This window comes from Furipterus horrens, unplaced genomic scaffold, assembly GCF_987537825.1.
Source record: "Furipterus horrens unplaced genomic scaffold, mFurHor1.1.pri manual_scaffold_1, whole genome shotgun sequence".
NCBI lineage: Eukaryota > Metazoa > Chordata > Mammalia > Chiroptera > Furipteridae > Furipterus > Furipterus horrens.
In genome coordinates, this window is record NW_028327171.1 from 5,274,061 (window position 1) to 5,289,622 (window position 15,562).

A 15,562-nucleotide genomic window follows, 5' to 3' on the forward strand; every position below is an offset into this window, starting at 1 on the left:
AGAGACTTCTGATTATTTCATTTTATTTTTTAAAATATTTTATTTATTAATTATTTTTTAGAGAGAGGGGAAGGGAGGGAGAAAGAGAAGGAGAGAAACATCAATGTAAGGTTGCCTCTCACGTGCCCCCAACTGGGGACCTGGCTGAAGACTTGGCCCGCAACCCAGGCCTGTGCCCTGACTGGGAACCAGACAATGACCCTTTGGTTTGTAGGCCGGTGTTCAATCCAGTGAGCCGCACCAGCCAGGGTTGATCATTTTAAAATACAATCACTGAGAACACAACTGCTTTTCTCTTTGTCATTTTTATTATACTAGACATTATGTAATAAAGTTTTCCCTGTAGAAAGATTAAAGAATGTTAAAATATAAGAAATTGCCCCAATACCACCACTCACCTATAACCATTATAAATAATTTGGTTTATATTGATGTATAATTAGTTAAAAGGGTATCATATTATATACCCTAATATCATATCATATTATATACTAAGGCGGTTTGACGTTGTAGTCAACACCGGCAACTCCTGCGGCGCACCTGAAGCCAAGCTGTATTGACTCCGTCTTTCCCTTGAATCCTTCAGCTGCGAAGAGAGGGGGGGTCTGCTGCATGGGCAACAGCAGACCCTCCATATCACCCTGCCCAGGCTCTGTAGCTTCAGCTTCACTGGAGAGGACACTCCAGCGTCATCGCGGGATGTCGATTCAACACGGGAGGAGACAGATACCGTGTCACTCCCGAGTCGGACTGCACAGCCATTCTCGGCGGTGCAGATAGACTCTTAGGAGGCTACATCATCGTCTCTCGAGACGGACGGCTGCCGACGGCCGACGACGACGACGATTATATACTACTTCTATCTGTTCAGTTTGCTGATAAAAATCTTCCAGAATGGTCTTTTTAAAATTAATAATAATTCTAGATTTATTAATTGAGCATCTACTACGTACCAGGTATGTGAGATATTGGGGAGGCGGTGAGGAGCTAACTGCTCTCATATGACTTATAGTTCAGTGGAAGAGACAGTCATTCATGAAGGATTATGCCATATATTGTTGCCAGCTGTGAAAATCGTGGGAAAGAGACACTGAAGGGAGGGAGTGGAGGAGGAGGGGAGGAGTGAGGAGGAGGAGGGGGAAGAAGAAGGGGGAGAAATAAGAAAAAAAGAGAGAGGATCTGGTACCAGACTCATGACACTCCAGGAAACCCTCCTCCTTCTGCTCCCCAAGGCCACCTGCACCCCTAGGCTTCTGGTGTGTTTCTTTAAGACTCCTCTCTTCTTGGCACTAGTTCTGGTTGAGTTTCCACCACTTGCCAGACCCCCTTTGCCTTCCTGAGCGCCACATTGTTTCACAGGGATATTAAGTGTCTATTGTGATTGTCATTTTCATGTACTATTCCGATTTTTTTAAAAAATTAAGGCCATTTAATTTCTAGCGGGCATGTGTGTGTTTTACTTTTAATTGCTACCACAGTCTTCAGAGCAGGAGGCAGCAGGGAAGACACTCATCCGTCCCTTCTGTGCCATGGAAAACACATAGGTGCTGTGGCCGTCGGAGAGCCGCAGGAATGGACCTGAAGAGAGTTCAGATACTACCTTCAGTCTCCCTCATGAACAAGGGAAAAAATGGGTCCCCACGACTTCTTGGAACTTTACTTTTCAACATTTTCGGGTTTATTTTATAGAGTTTAATGGGAAGAATAAAAAATGATCAGTACCCATAATACCACTCTTGATCCCTCCCAGGGGACATACAGTATTATTTATGGTGCTAATGTAGGCGGACACATTACAGGACAGTGACTAAGCCAACCCGCCCTCCTCTCTCACGACACCATCACCTTGTTTCAGTCCCGTTGCAGGCAGAGTAAGCCACTCTGGAACTAGAAGCAAGGCTGGAGCCCCCTCCCTCAGAAGGAACGTTACCTGCCAGCTATCTGAGATGCACCAGTGTGGCCCTTGGGATCAGACGCCGGAGCTGGCATCCTCCCAGCAGAGAACACGAATGCTTAGATTCTGGTCCCAAGTGGCGCTCGGTGTCATCACCACTGACTGCCCCGAAGTTCTCCTTGAAAACCAGCTCATCAACTGTCAGAAGCGCAGAGACAAGTCTGCCCGGAGCCGTTTGGAACTCCTGCTCCTTGTCATCTGTATTCATCACGGGCACTATGAATTGATGAGTGATGGCAGGGTGAAGTCTCTGGCTGTGCCTCGAAATGCTTCTTAGAAATGTGGGCCTTTTCAACAGGGAGGGCTTGTTAAAAGCAACCACTCTGGGGTGATACTTTCTGAAGAGAGGGTGCTTTGCTAAAATAGGCCTTTCCATCACTCCGTGCTAATCTGTCCCTGCTCACTGTCACCGTGACAGCATTGTGTGGACAGAGCATAACACACAGCAGCCATTTCCCCCTCTCTGACACAAAGGCCATGCTTTAAGTGGAAAATTGTCGTTACTTCTTCAGCACAGAAAGAAAAGTTATCAATAGGATGTTCTAGAAAGAGATTCAGGGAAGGAGAAAAAGGAATGGGCCACTCTTCTCCTGGCTTCTCTCCGTGGGATAAATGGTGTGATGCTGGTAGGGCGTCAGCACACCACAGGGACTCCTGGAGGGACAGCTGCCCCTCCCCGTCACTCAGCACCCAGGTCGAGGGCTGCCTGGAGAGTTGGAGAGGGGCACAGCTCTCCAGATTAGAGTCCTGGGTCGCCCAGTCCCCATGTCACCATCTCAGCAAACAACGTCCTGACCTTCTGTGCTTCAGTAGCCTCCTAGTTAAAAGGGGGCATGCAATTTAAATGCCTCCCCCGCAATAAACTCTTAATAGAATGCCTGGCATATTGTGAACACTCAAGAGATATTACATTTTATTATCATTACTAATAATGTATTAATGTTTTCCACTACTAGAACATCCTACAGGTCTTATCTTTTTCCAGAGTTGGTCATGGCTATTCTGTTTGACCAAAGGTAGACATTTATGAAACAATTTCCACTGTGTTTGTAAAACAACATTGTTCTGCCTGTCTTTCTTCAATGCCCAGGTAGTCTTGTCTTCTTTAAACAGTTACTGAGTTAGGGGGTTATGTATACTCTAGAAAGTTCAGGTGCTAGACCCGGTGTTTAAGCACCTGAGGGTTCTGACTATGTGACCCCCAGGCATAGAAAGTTATTCACCCTCAGTTTCCTTATTTGCACAATAAGGTTTGAGGCACCAGGTAATCTTGGAGGTCCCCTTTAGATTAACACTCCAATTCAGCGATGTTATAACCCACGCTTTGCAGAATTTGTCTGCCATGCTTCCTCCTCTATTCCCAATCGCTGGCACATAGGAGGCACTAAGTAAGCATTTGTGGAGTAAACAAATGGATAAGTAAGTGAAATCTATGAAAGAAAACAAGGTTCTTACTTCACTGGTGAGATACTTCCAAAAATCTAATATTTCCACCTGTTTTATTGTGATGTCCATGTAGGGCCTGCATAGAGCAAAAATAATAATTCCTCTTTAGACTTACAATAAACACAGTAAAGTGTGCTTCTCTAATAACATGGAGCTTTGGGAGGGTAATAAATAAACTCAGAGTCTGCTAGTGTCCTTGCACTTTCTGGGAAAATATTAGACATTAATATTTGTTTTCAGTAAGACAGGGGTGCATGTTTTACCTTTGATGGCAATCTCTAGAAGAATAGTAAATAAATGTATAACTTCTATAATGGATTGAGTGGTGTTCCCCCAAATGATATGCCCACATTTTTTTAACTACTGGAAGCTGTGATTGTGACTGCATTTGGATAAAGGGTCTTTGCAGGTATAATTAAATTGAAGATTTTGAGATGAGATCCTCCTGGATTACCCGGGGAGACCCTAAATCCAATAGCAAGTGTCCTTATAACAGACAGAAGAGGAGGAGACGCAGACACACAGAGGAAAAGACATGTGGAGACAGAGGCCGAGACTGGAGCGATGCAGCCAGAAGCCAAGGAGTGTGAGCAACCACTCGAAGCTGAAGAGGCAGGAAGAGTTCCTCCCTGGAGCCTCTGGAAGGAGCATGGCCTTGAAGACACGTCTCATACTTTGGGCCCGAGAAATGTGAGAGAACAAACTTTTGTTAGGTCAAAGCACTGAGTTTGTGTTAAGTTGTTTGAGCAACACCAGGAAACTAATCCAACTTCCAAGTTCAGAATGGAGAAAAAAGAACTTTTAAAAACTAAAAAAGTAACTGTGTTTTTATAGTCCCAGAGAGGACAGCAAGTTTCAGTATATTAAATGAACAAGGGACTTGTTGTATTTAGAATATATAAAGGGCACTTATAAATCAATAAGCATAAAACAGCAAAATTAAAACAGGCAAGAGACTTGGACATAATATACCCAAGATGCCAATAAATACATAAAATTTGGCAGGGAAGTACAAGATAAAATCACAATATGGACATACCACACACCAGCAGGGAGGCAAAAATGAAAAATATGGACAATGTGAGGGAGTGATGAGCATATGAGGCAATGGGAACACACACTCCCCTGGTAGGAGTGAAATCGGTCCCATCACTTTGGAAAACTGGCACTGTGTACTAATGGTAGACATCCGTCCTGTGACTGAAGTATTCCAATCTTAGGTATACACCACATGTAAATGTGTGTCCATTTGCACTGAGAGACTGTTTTTAGTAGCATTATTCTTAGAATAGAAAACTGGAAACAGCCTACATATTCATAAACAATAATAATGATAAATAAATTGCCAAGTATTATAAACTAAGTCTAAATCAAAGTAAGGATGAGGTTGCAGTGGGAAAGGCAGTGTTCTCTGGGTGAGAGGGTGACGGGCATCTTCTGTGGCCCTGGTCACGGTTGGTCTGAGTCACTTCATGATGTTTCCCTGTGGTGTACATTTCTATTTTGTACATTTTTGGTACTGTGCTATATTTCATAATAAAAACAATATAAAGTATTAGAGGGAAAACACATGTTAGCTGCAAAGGGATGAGTGATTGAGATTCCATTAGACTCAGCGCTCTTCCCTGTTGTTCTGAAATTTATTTCCTGGAATCAAAGAAAAGGTTAGATAATGGTAGTGCTGTGTTATGTGGCCCAGGACTGGGACAGGAGCTCTCCAGTATGTGGGCAGAGGGCATCCCTGAGTTAGCAGGCAAACCCAAAATGTACCGAGTGACAAAAATAAGCCATCACATCTCTCCATTGCTCATAGCATCTTGCCCACTCTCTTGAAAAGAATATACATTTAGTTAGTAAATAATTAGTAAATGATCTTTTTTGAAGAAAACCAAGGTCTTTCTTCTGGATACAAAGTACTTTTCCTAAATCAGGAATTTCCTAAATCAAGGCCATGTACTGTTTGACCACAGTTAACAATCAAAGCCATACAAGTAAGTCTGAGAAGCCCTGGAGACTTGATTTCTGGGCACGAGGAGCTCATCCAGGACTTCAAATCATCCTGGACTGTGTTTCTGTGGAAGATCAAGTTCTTGTGTGTTCTCTGAGCAGATGGAACCAGGGAGCATGACCAGGAGCACAAATGGATATTTGAAATGAAAGCTTCCCATTCTCCTGCTCCATTGTTCCCTTTCTGATCTTAACTTCAGTTCATTAATCCTATAAATACTTATTGAACATTATTGCCAGCTCTATTAACTTCTCAACCAGTGTGTATGCAAAATGAGTCGTTTTTATACTTTCAAAATAGTTGTAGTAGGCAGCGACAGGCAAGTTGGCATTCATTTTTAATTTCATACTCTCCCTTTCCCATGTCTCCTGAGACCAGCTCCTACTTCTGCCCATGAGGAATCACTTGGCTGGCACAACCGTTTTGGAGAAATCTAGCAACCAATTCTCTTGACAGATTTTTGGCAACAAGAGCACAGCTCCAAGACCTTTGTGTGGGGGAACCACTGCTGTTCTGTAAATGGAGATGTTGAGTAAAGGGAGATTCACTTAGCTCACTACAGGGGGTGGCTTAATACATGCTGAGGGTTGTCTCTTATTCTAAACATTACGTGTAAATTAGTTTACAACGATGAATCCAAAGGTTTAAAAAAATGTATTTTTCTGAGTGTTGAGAATCAATAATTATGTCTCTTCGGCCATTTTGATTTGATGCAAACACAAGATCAATAACAATATATCATAAAAAGGTGGAGTTCTGTATCCAGTGGCATTTATTTTCAGCACAGAGAGTTTGTGTTTGAAATAATCCGGTACGCCTGTTCACGGATTCATCCCGACAGCTGCATCTAACTTCTCCCCTAACATTGAAATCTGCAGACCCCTCTCCATCCCAGGTGCTCTCAGGAAGGGCCTCTGTGAGCAGCGTAGAGGAATACCTTGAAGTGAGGAGGACCGTGCCAGGAAAATAGTTGTGTGCCCGGTGAACCCCAGAAGGTAAGTAGTTGGTCTACTATTCCTTAGCAAGTTGTAACTAGAAGGGCAGTTGGTGTGTGTGCTTTTAGCAGATACAGAAAAGGCAGGAGACACTTCTAAGCAAAAAGAGTAAGCTGTATGTAGATCATATAATCAGACCACTTCTAAATGAAGGGACTAAAAGCCAGCCCAGAACCTTGCTGATAATGGAGCCATGACATTAGCCTTTGTCTTCACAGTCATTTGCATTTCACTGCGGACTCACCCTGACTCTTACAACAACCCTACGGAGACCGGTTTTGTTACCTGCAGTTATAAATGAAGAATCTTAAGTTTCAGGTTTATTAAATGACTTGTCCAAGGTCACAACATTAGTAAACCATTGTACAGGAATGTGGAGCTCCATGCTCTTCTCTAGATCGGTGTCTGGAGTAGCGCAGGAAGACTTGTTTCTTCCCTTTTCCAGGCTTGCTATGGTTTTGCTCAATTCCAGTTCACTCACAGCGAGTAGTGGTAGAAGGGGCAGACTTGGCCACTAGAAAGAGGGAAGATGCCAGCAGTGGAGGGTGGTAAGTACCAGCCTACTTGGTCAGAAGACACACAAACTAGGAGAGGACAGTGTGGAGATCCTCAGAATTATCAGAAACCAGAGAAATCCGCTGGCCAGGTCACATAATGTAACAAGGGGCAGGAGAAGGCAGTCCATTAATAATTCAGGGCAGTGGCTGGCAGGTGACCAAAAAGGTTGAACTGAGGGGACTTCACATGTTATTCGGGTGCCATGAGGATTCTGGGGCTGCTTCCATTGGTGCCAGCACCTCCCTTCCTAATGTAGAAAAGACGGAAATACATTTGATTCACGGATCCTAGATGGCTCTGCGGACCTCATTGTATGTATATCTTGGCAATAGGCTGACATCACAAATGCAGCTTGAGGAAGCACCTTCTTCCAGAAGCTTGGATGGAGAAAGGACCCTCTGATGATGGATGATCAGGAGTGTCACCAGGACCTTCTTGAGCAGAGTAATCAGCTTTGAGGCACAGAGGTCATGACCCTTCCCTAGAAGGGTATGTGCCTTGCCTTGGAGATGCTAAGCCTTCCAAAGGGAAATGGGGCTAATGGGAGAAGCTGTCCAAAGCTGGGGATGTGGACCCCCTTGGAGGCGGGATGCCAAGTCACGTGTTAGGCTGCAGGGACATTTAGGGAAGCCATGGATAGAGGCAATGGCATCACCAAAGACTGTGACACAGGAAGCTAAATGAAAGAGAAAGGAAGTGCCTCTAAGTGAGCTTGGCACTGAGGGGAGCGGTTCTGCCCTGGAAGATCCAGGAGGCCCACATGGTAGGAGACATCCTCCTTGACCCTTTCTACCAAAGGCTATCGTTCCTATTTGCATGACCTGCTACTTACTCTCAGCTCTGCCTGTCCCTCCCATTCAACCAAGAACACCCCCGCTTTTGACTGGGGCTGTCTGTAGTGAACCCAGAGCCCCCAGCGAGCCCTTACATAGCACATACTCAGCAAATAGCTTTGGCTTGTTGTTTTCTGTTTCACTCAGAAGAAGGATGTTTTTAATTCCTCTGCTTCGCCTTTGTGAGGCAGAATAACCTCAAACAAAATCTACAAGCATTTATTCTCATCATAATTTGCAGAAGAGATCACAGAACAGAGCCTAATCAATACATAAACATGGTCACAGCCTCAGCCGCCTTTCCTTTTTGTTCATCTCCCCCTGAAGGACGGCTTTGGCTAACATCATTGAAGTGGGTAATGAGAAACGTCTCTGTAAACATGGCAATAGATCTTGGTTACCCAGGAAATCTCTTCAAAGACACCATCATTAACTAGATATTTTTTCTATTCCATTTCAGAACAAAAGAACAAATGACAAAAACAAGATGATACACCATAATTTGGTTAAGCAGAGCTTTTATATTATCATTGTCTTAGCTGTGATCTCCAGAGCATGGTACACACACACACACACACACACACACACACACACACACCAAATGCAGAGTGTTTTTCTAATACAGAGCAATTGGAAATAAAGCAACCTACACCGAAAGGCAAAAACAATAGGCGACGTGGATTTCGAATGTACTTCAGAGAATGTCACATAAAAGAGACGGTCCCTTCCAAGAGCCCCAGCTTAGAGTGGCCTCTGGGGGACACCAAAAGTGTCTCTTGCTAACCTGTGCTGGCCAGACTGAGATGCTCACAAGAGCTTCTCGCCACGAAGGTCTCAGGAGAAATCTGGGGAGCTTCGCGTGGAAACAAATGAAGAACCGTCTCCTGGAAAGTAATACTCACAGTAGCAACCACTTCCTTCAGTTTGGGCTGCCACGAAGCTGATGCTAAGACGGGATGAAACGTGCCTTTTGACCCAGCGATTCCACTGCTGGGAAGATGCCCTAAGAATCCTGAATCACAAAATCAAAAGAACCTATGCACCCCTACGTTCATAGCAGCGCTATTTACAATAGCCAAGTGCTGGAAGCAGCCTAAGTGCCCATCTGTAGATGAGTGGGTCAAAAACTGAGCTACATTTACACAATGGAGTTCTATGCAGCAGAGAGAAAGGAGGAGCTCCTACCTTTTGCGACAGCATGGATGGAACTGGAGAGCATTATGCTAAGTGAAATAAGCCAGCCGGTGAGATACAGATACCATATGATCTCACCTATAAGAGGAATCTAATGAACAAAACAAACTAATGAACAAAATAGAACCAGAGGCATGGAAACATGGAACAGACTGAGAGCGACCAGAGGGGAGGGGGGACAGGGAAAAGTGGGGAAAGAAAGGGAAGGATCTAGTCAAGGAACATGTATGAATGACCCATGAACACAAACAAACAGTGTGAAAATTGACTGTGGGAGTGGGGGGTGGGATGGACAGAGGGCAAAGGGAAAAACTGAGACAACTGTAACAGAATAACCATAAGACAGTAACCAGGATGGGGGTGGGGTGGGGAAAAGGGGGAAGGAAGGGGAAGGGTCTAGTCAAAGGACTAGTATTAATGACCCATGGACATGGACCGCAGGGTGGGGACTGACTGGGGGAGCGGTGGGAGTGGTAGGGGAGAGCCACGGGAGGAAAATGGGACAACTGCCATAGAAGAACAATAAAAGTGATTTAAAACAGAGATGTGTTGAGGGAAAGAATAGAAGCTGGAGGTCGGGAGAAACTTCAGGCCTTAGCACCCGGGAAAAGGGAGAGGGAGAGTAGACTGGTTGGATGAAGAACTGTCCAGGACCGCGGCAAAGCTCCAAAGGGTTTGGTCAGGCCAGCGGGGAGTCCTCAAGTCAAAGACTCCTCTTAGAAGAACCCCACAGCTTGCCCAGTGAGGGTGCGTTACTGCCCTGTCCCATTCTGCACTGGCTGGGCACTGCCTGCAGGAAGCGTGGCCTCAGTGGGACCCCCACACACCAGCAGCAGGAGATAGGAGCCATGCGTTGTGGCGGTCACCCCATCCTTATATAAGATAAGGCTTCCTGTCTCACTGACTTTTCACGTCAGCCTGGGATGTGGGCACTGGTATTAAGCTCATTTTGTACACGAGTCTGTAACTGAGAACACTGGTGGACGCTTTCCTAGCAGCTGAAGCCGGATAGGACTTATTTCAATTCTGTCCTAATATTGTTCTTTAATCCCAGAGTCATTTTATTATTATCATTGTTTTATTTTATTTTGTTTACCTGCTTCCAATGCTCATTTTAAAAATCTTACTTCCTACATCTTTATTGCTCAATAGACGTTTGCAAGACGGTGGAAAAGTTTCCTATTTCACAAGATGGGGCAAAAGTGGGTTTACAGTTGTGAGTACGCACAGCACAGAGTTCATGCTTGTATTGTTATTGTGTTATTTTCCCTACAAATAAATGTAAATCTACTCTGCCCCACCATGTATTGTTCAATACAGTAGACACTGGCCAGACGTGCTACCAAGTAGTTGAAACTATAGTTAATGAGACTATAGTACCTAATTTGTCTTTGTATCTCATTTGAATCTATTTAATTTAACTTTGACTTTAATTTTAAATAACCACAAGTGGTTAGTCGTTACTGTACTGGACAGTGCAGCTTCTAGATTAACCAAGGAGACCGGGAGGCTTAGTAACCAAGGTGTCTTTCAGTGTTGTGCCCCCAGGCTGTAGGCATCTGCCACACAAGTTCAGAATCTGATCTGCCAGCACCTCAAGAGCAAATCTGTCTCCTAAGCATGAACTCATGTCAGTCATGCTCAGAAGATTGGAATATAAAACCACAGGGAGAATTTAATTTATATTAGGAGTAAGTGCCATGCAGGAAGGCAAGTTTCTTGAATCTACACGATTAGCACAGACCCTCCCTCCAGCCAAGTTGACAAGGAATTAGATCATTAAAAGAGGGCTTGCATACATTTACATTAAGAAATTACATCACACGACCCAATTTTTTTAAGTGGGCAAAGGGCTTGAATAGACATTTCTTCAAAGAAGACATACAAATGGAAAATGAGCACATGAAGATTTTCAATACTGATAATCATTAGGGAAAGGCAAATAAAAGCCACAGTGAGATACCACTTCACACACATTAAGATGGCTATTATTTAAAAAAGGAAAATAACAAGTGTTGACAAAGATGTGTAGAAACTGGCATCCTTGTGCATTGCTGCTGGGAATCTAAGATGCAGTTACTGTCAAGACGTTTTGGAAATTTCTCAAAAAGTTGAACATAGAATTACCATATGATCCAGCAGTTTCACGTCTAAGTTCACACTCAAATGAACTGAACATGAGAACTCAGACATATCTGTGTACACCAATATTTTAACAGCCTTATTCACAAAAACCATAGGTGGAAACATCCAATGTCCATCAACGGGTGAGCAGATGAAAAAAATATCATTTATACATACTATGAAATATTATTCAACCTTTAAAAAGAAGGAAATTCTGACACATGCGACAAGGTGAATGAACCTTGAAAACATTATTCTAAATGAAAGAAGCCAGAGATAGAGGACAAATATTGCATCCTTCCACTTATATGAGTTATCTAAAATATGCAGACTCACAGAAACAGTAAATAGTATAGTGGTTGTCAGGGTCTAAGGAAAAGGAGAATGGAGAGTCACAGAGATTCTGTTTGAGATGATGAAATGTTCTGGAAGTGAATACGCTGATAGTACCACAACATCATGAATATGCTTAATGCCACAGAATTATACAGTTAGAAATGGTTAAAATCAGAAATTGTATGTTATAGATATTTCACCATGATAAAAAAGTACAAGAAAAGAAAGAAATTGTGTCATAAAATACCAAAAGTCAAAACGTGTATGTGCGACCGTTGCTTTCTACAGGTACACGGACATGAAGAGACACCGCTTAATCAGAAGGTTGCTAGGTGGCCATGGCATTGGACCAGAGAGGGGGGGACGGGTGGAGAAGAGAAACACTTAGAAGAAATGGGCACACCAATGGTTCTATTTCCTCTTCACCCCTTTACCCCTGTCCTCAAAAGCTATGACTTGCTCAGTGGGACCAGGTCATTGGAAACTCATTTGGCTCCTCCCCTGGGGCCAAAGAGATCTTTCTTCAAGGTGGGCAGGGCCAACATTCCCCTGCTGAGTTTTCTTTCCTTACAGAGGTGACTGGTCTACCCTCTTCTCATTGACACATTCTGTCTTTAAACATGCTCATAGTCTCAACACAATGACCTGTTACCAACCTCTACGCCCGAAAACCATCCTGTCTCATTTCACGGACTAACCCTTGCCCTCTTTGCTTACTTCACCCTTTAGAAGTTCTTCTTTGGGGGAGAAGAGGATGAATCTCTGAAGACACCTTGAATAACTGGAACCGCAAGAATGTGTCTACCTCCTGACGTCATTCCAAGGAGTGGAGAGAGCCCTCTGCATCTTCGCCTGGGCAGCAAGGAAGGAGGGAAGATGTCAACGGAAATTATTTGAAGAGCTTTACATGCCACCGAACTGATAAAGTACTATGAAAAATATTAGGACAGAATTATTGCCATTAATAAGTAAAGATAAGACAATGGGAGCAGCCCTAACTTGCTCGGTTCTGCTCGATATATCTTTCAAATCACTGACGCCTTGTCCTCTAAGTGATTTATGATGCTAACGGCTTAAACCTCTCTCCTGCCACCAGACACAGACAATCTCACAGAGCCTGGGGAAGGGACTGTTTGCATAAGAATGTTCATGCATTTGAAGAAATATACTATATTCTTCTCCGGAGTTTGCACAGGAATGCAAAAATTAAATCCAGAGTCATTACCAGGGCTCTGATGTTTTTAAGCCAGCAGGTAAAATGTGGTATAATTTACAGCAGAAGATTCATGCCATTGTAGCTGAAATTTCTTACTCAAATACACTTTCCTATGCCTTGTCATTTTAATTGAAAATGACCCTCACTTTCCCACACCTGTGCAGCCAGTACTGTCAAAAAATAATCTGGGGTTCAAACTTTTAGACGAATCTTTAGATCTCCTTTGTATGCTACTTATTATTTTAAATGCTGTGGAAAAAGAGTGGGAAGTTAACAAGCTTACTTTCTCAACTAACTTTTTTTCAGTATATTTTATTAATTATGTTGTTACAGTAGTTCCAAAATTTTCCCTTTTGCTCCCCTCTGTCCAGTACCCCCTTTCCCTCTAGCAATCCCACCCCCCTTAGTTCATGTCCATGTGTCGTGCATATAAGTTCTTTGGCTTTACTCTTTCCTATACTATTCTTAACTTCCCACTGTCTATTCTGTACTTACCAACGATGCTTCTTAATCCCTGCGTCATTTTCCCATTTCTCCCCCTCCCCCCTCCCAGCTGATAACCCTCCAAATGACTCCCGTACCAATCATTCTGTTCCTATTCTGTTTTGCTTAGTTAGATTTTCTTTTTATTTTTTATATTCAGTTGTTCATTGTTGTGAGTTTGTTGTCATTTTAATGTTCATAATTTTGATCTTTTTTTAAGTAAGTCCCTTTGACATTTCATATAATAATTGGTTTGCTGATGATGAACTCCTTTAGCTTTACATTGTCTGGGAAGCACTTCATCTGCCCTTCCATTCTAAATGATAGCTTTGCTGGGTAGAGTAATCCTGAATGTAAGTCCTTGCTTTTCATCACCTTGAATACTTCTTGCCAGCCCCTTCTTGCCTGCAAAGTTTCTTTTGAGAAACCAGCTGATAGTCTTACAGGCACCCCTTTGTAAGTAACTCTCTGCTTTTCTCTTGCTGCTTTTAAGATTCCCTCTTTATCTTTAACCTTTGGCATTTTAATTATGATGCTTCTTGGTGTGTTCTTGTTGGGTCTAGCTTGTTTGGGACTCTCTGTGCTTCCTGGACTTGTATGTCTATTTCCTTTGCCAAATATGGGGAGTTTTTCTTCATTATTTTCTCACATAAGCTTTCAATTTCTTGCTCTTCCTCTTCTCCTGTGGTTTGGATGTTGGCACGTTTAAAGTTGTCCCAGAGATTCCTAAGCCTCTCCTCATTTTTTTCAATTCTTGTTTCCTCATTTTGTACTGGTTGACTGTTTTTTTCTTCCTTATGTTCCAAATCATTGATTTGAACCCCTCTGTCCTTCCCCTCACCATTGGTTTTTTGTGGATTTTCCTTCATTTTATTTATCTTAGCCTTCACTTCTTCCCTTATGCGTTTGCTGTACTCAAGCATATCTGTCAAGCCTGTGAGCATCTTTATCACCAGTGTTTTGAATTCTGTGTCTGAGGTTGGCTATCTCATCATCTGTTAGGTTGGCTATCTTCTCGTTGCTGAATTCTCCCACTGGAACCTTGATCTGTTCCCCCTTTTGGGCCATACTTCTCTGTCTCCCCATCTTGATAGGCTCCTGTGTGTGTTTGCCTCCGCATCCCAGGTAGAGCTGTCACTCCTGTTACATTGTAATGGGTAGAGCCTTAGGGATTTGTCAGTAGAGGGCGACCCATTTCACCACGTTGTGGTGCTGTAATTGGGGGAGGGATCTGAGAGGGAACAATGCTGCTTGCTCAGCACTCACTCCTTTTCCAGGCACTTCTCCCACTTTCGTGTGGGCCTAGTGCCTTTCTAGCTGTTGCCCTGGCCATTGTTCCCAGAGTGGGTGGGTCTGCGAATGTTCTAGGACAATGGGGGCTTTTTAAACAAGCAGACTCTGCTCAAATACTGGCAGTTTCTTCCTCCGCCCCAACCCCCCCTGGTTTGCACAGTCAAAGGCAATGAGGCTTGATTGTCCCTGGCGCTTGAACTGTGAGCTGCACGGTCTGGTCTGGTGCTGGGAGCGCTCCCCAGGTGTCCCTCTCAACTTTTAAAAATGTGTGACTTCGCCTTTTGCTCGCCTGCCACTGCCGCTGCTGCCACCACCACACAGCATCCTTTCCGCCCCAGCTCCGCCCCTCCTACTTGTCTGGATGAGTATTTCTTCTTTATATCTTTGTTTGTTGTACTTCCATGCAGTTTGATTTTCTGAAACTTCTGGTTGTTTCTAGTTTTGAGGTAGTTGTATTCCTTCTTAGTTGTGGAGGGAGACGCAGCGTGTCTGTCTACGACTCCATCTTGGCCAGAAGTCTCTCAACTAACTATGTTAGTTAAGATGTGACTGTGTTATTTGTACCCTGTTTCAAGCATGATAGGATGATTATTTTACTTTTAGGTAAAGTTGTTTGTGATGAGTGCATGTAATTGGTTGTATACAAGCATCACAGGAGACAGAGGTTTGGGTGCTTTTCCATTTCAGACTTTTTGAGGTTTTGAAGTCTGAGTTCATTAACAATTTTAGGTGATGAGAGAGTCAGGGACATGACCCTGCAAATAACTGTTGCTGTTATTAACAGAAAGCTCTTTGAGAACTTAAATCCTATCTGAATACATGCAGGGAAGTGACTGTCAGGACCTCTGCTAGGAGATTTGTAACATTTGACAGTATTATGACTGAGATTATGACCAGGGACCCTAGACCACCCAGCTCCTACCATGCTAGTCACTCCTCCCCCAACAAGCTCCCCAAATAAGCTATTCAGCCAAGAATTAGAGCAAGTGCAAGTCAGAGTATCAGTGACAGCTGCTTGAGCCCTTCCTGAACTAGGGTGAAGGTTGGGTTGGATCTTTTTGGGACCACACATCTGTAGTCCCTGCATCTGCTCTGGCATGCCTGAGCCCAGGATGCAAAGTT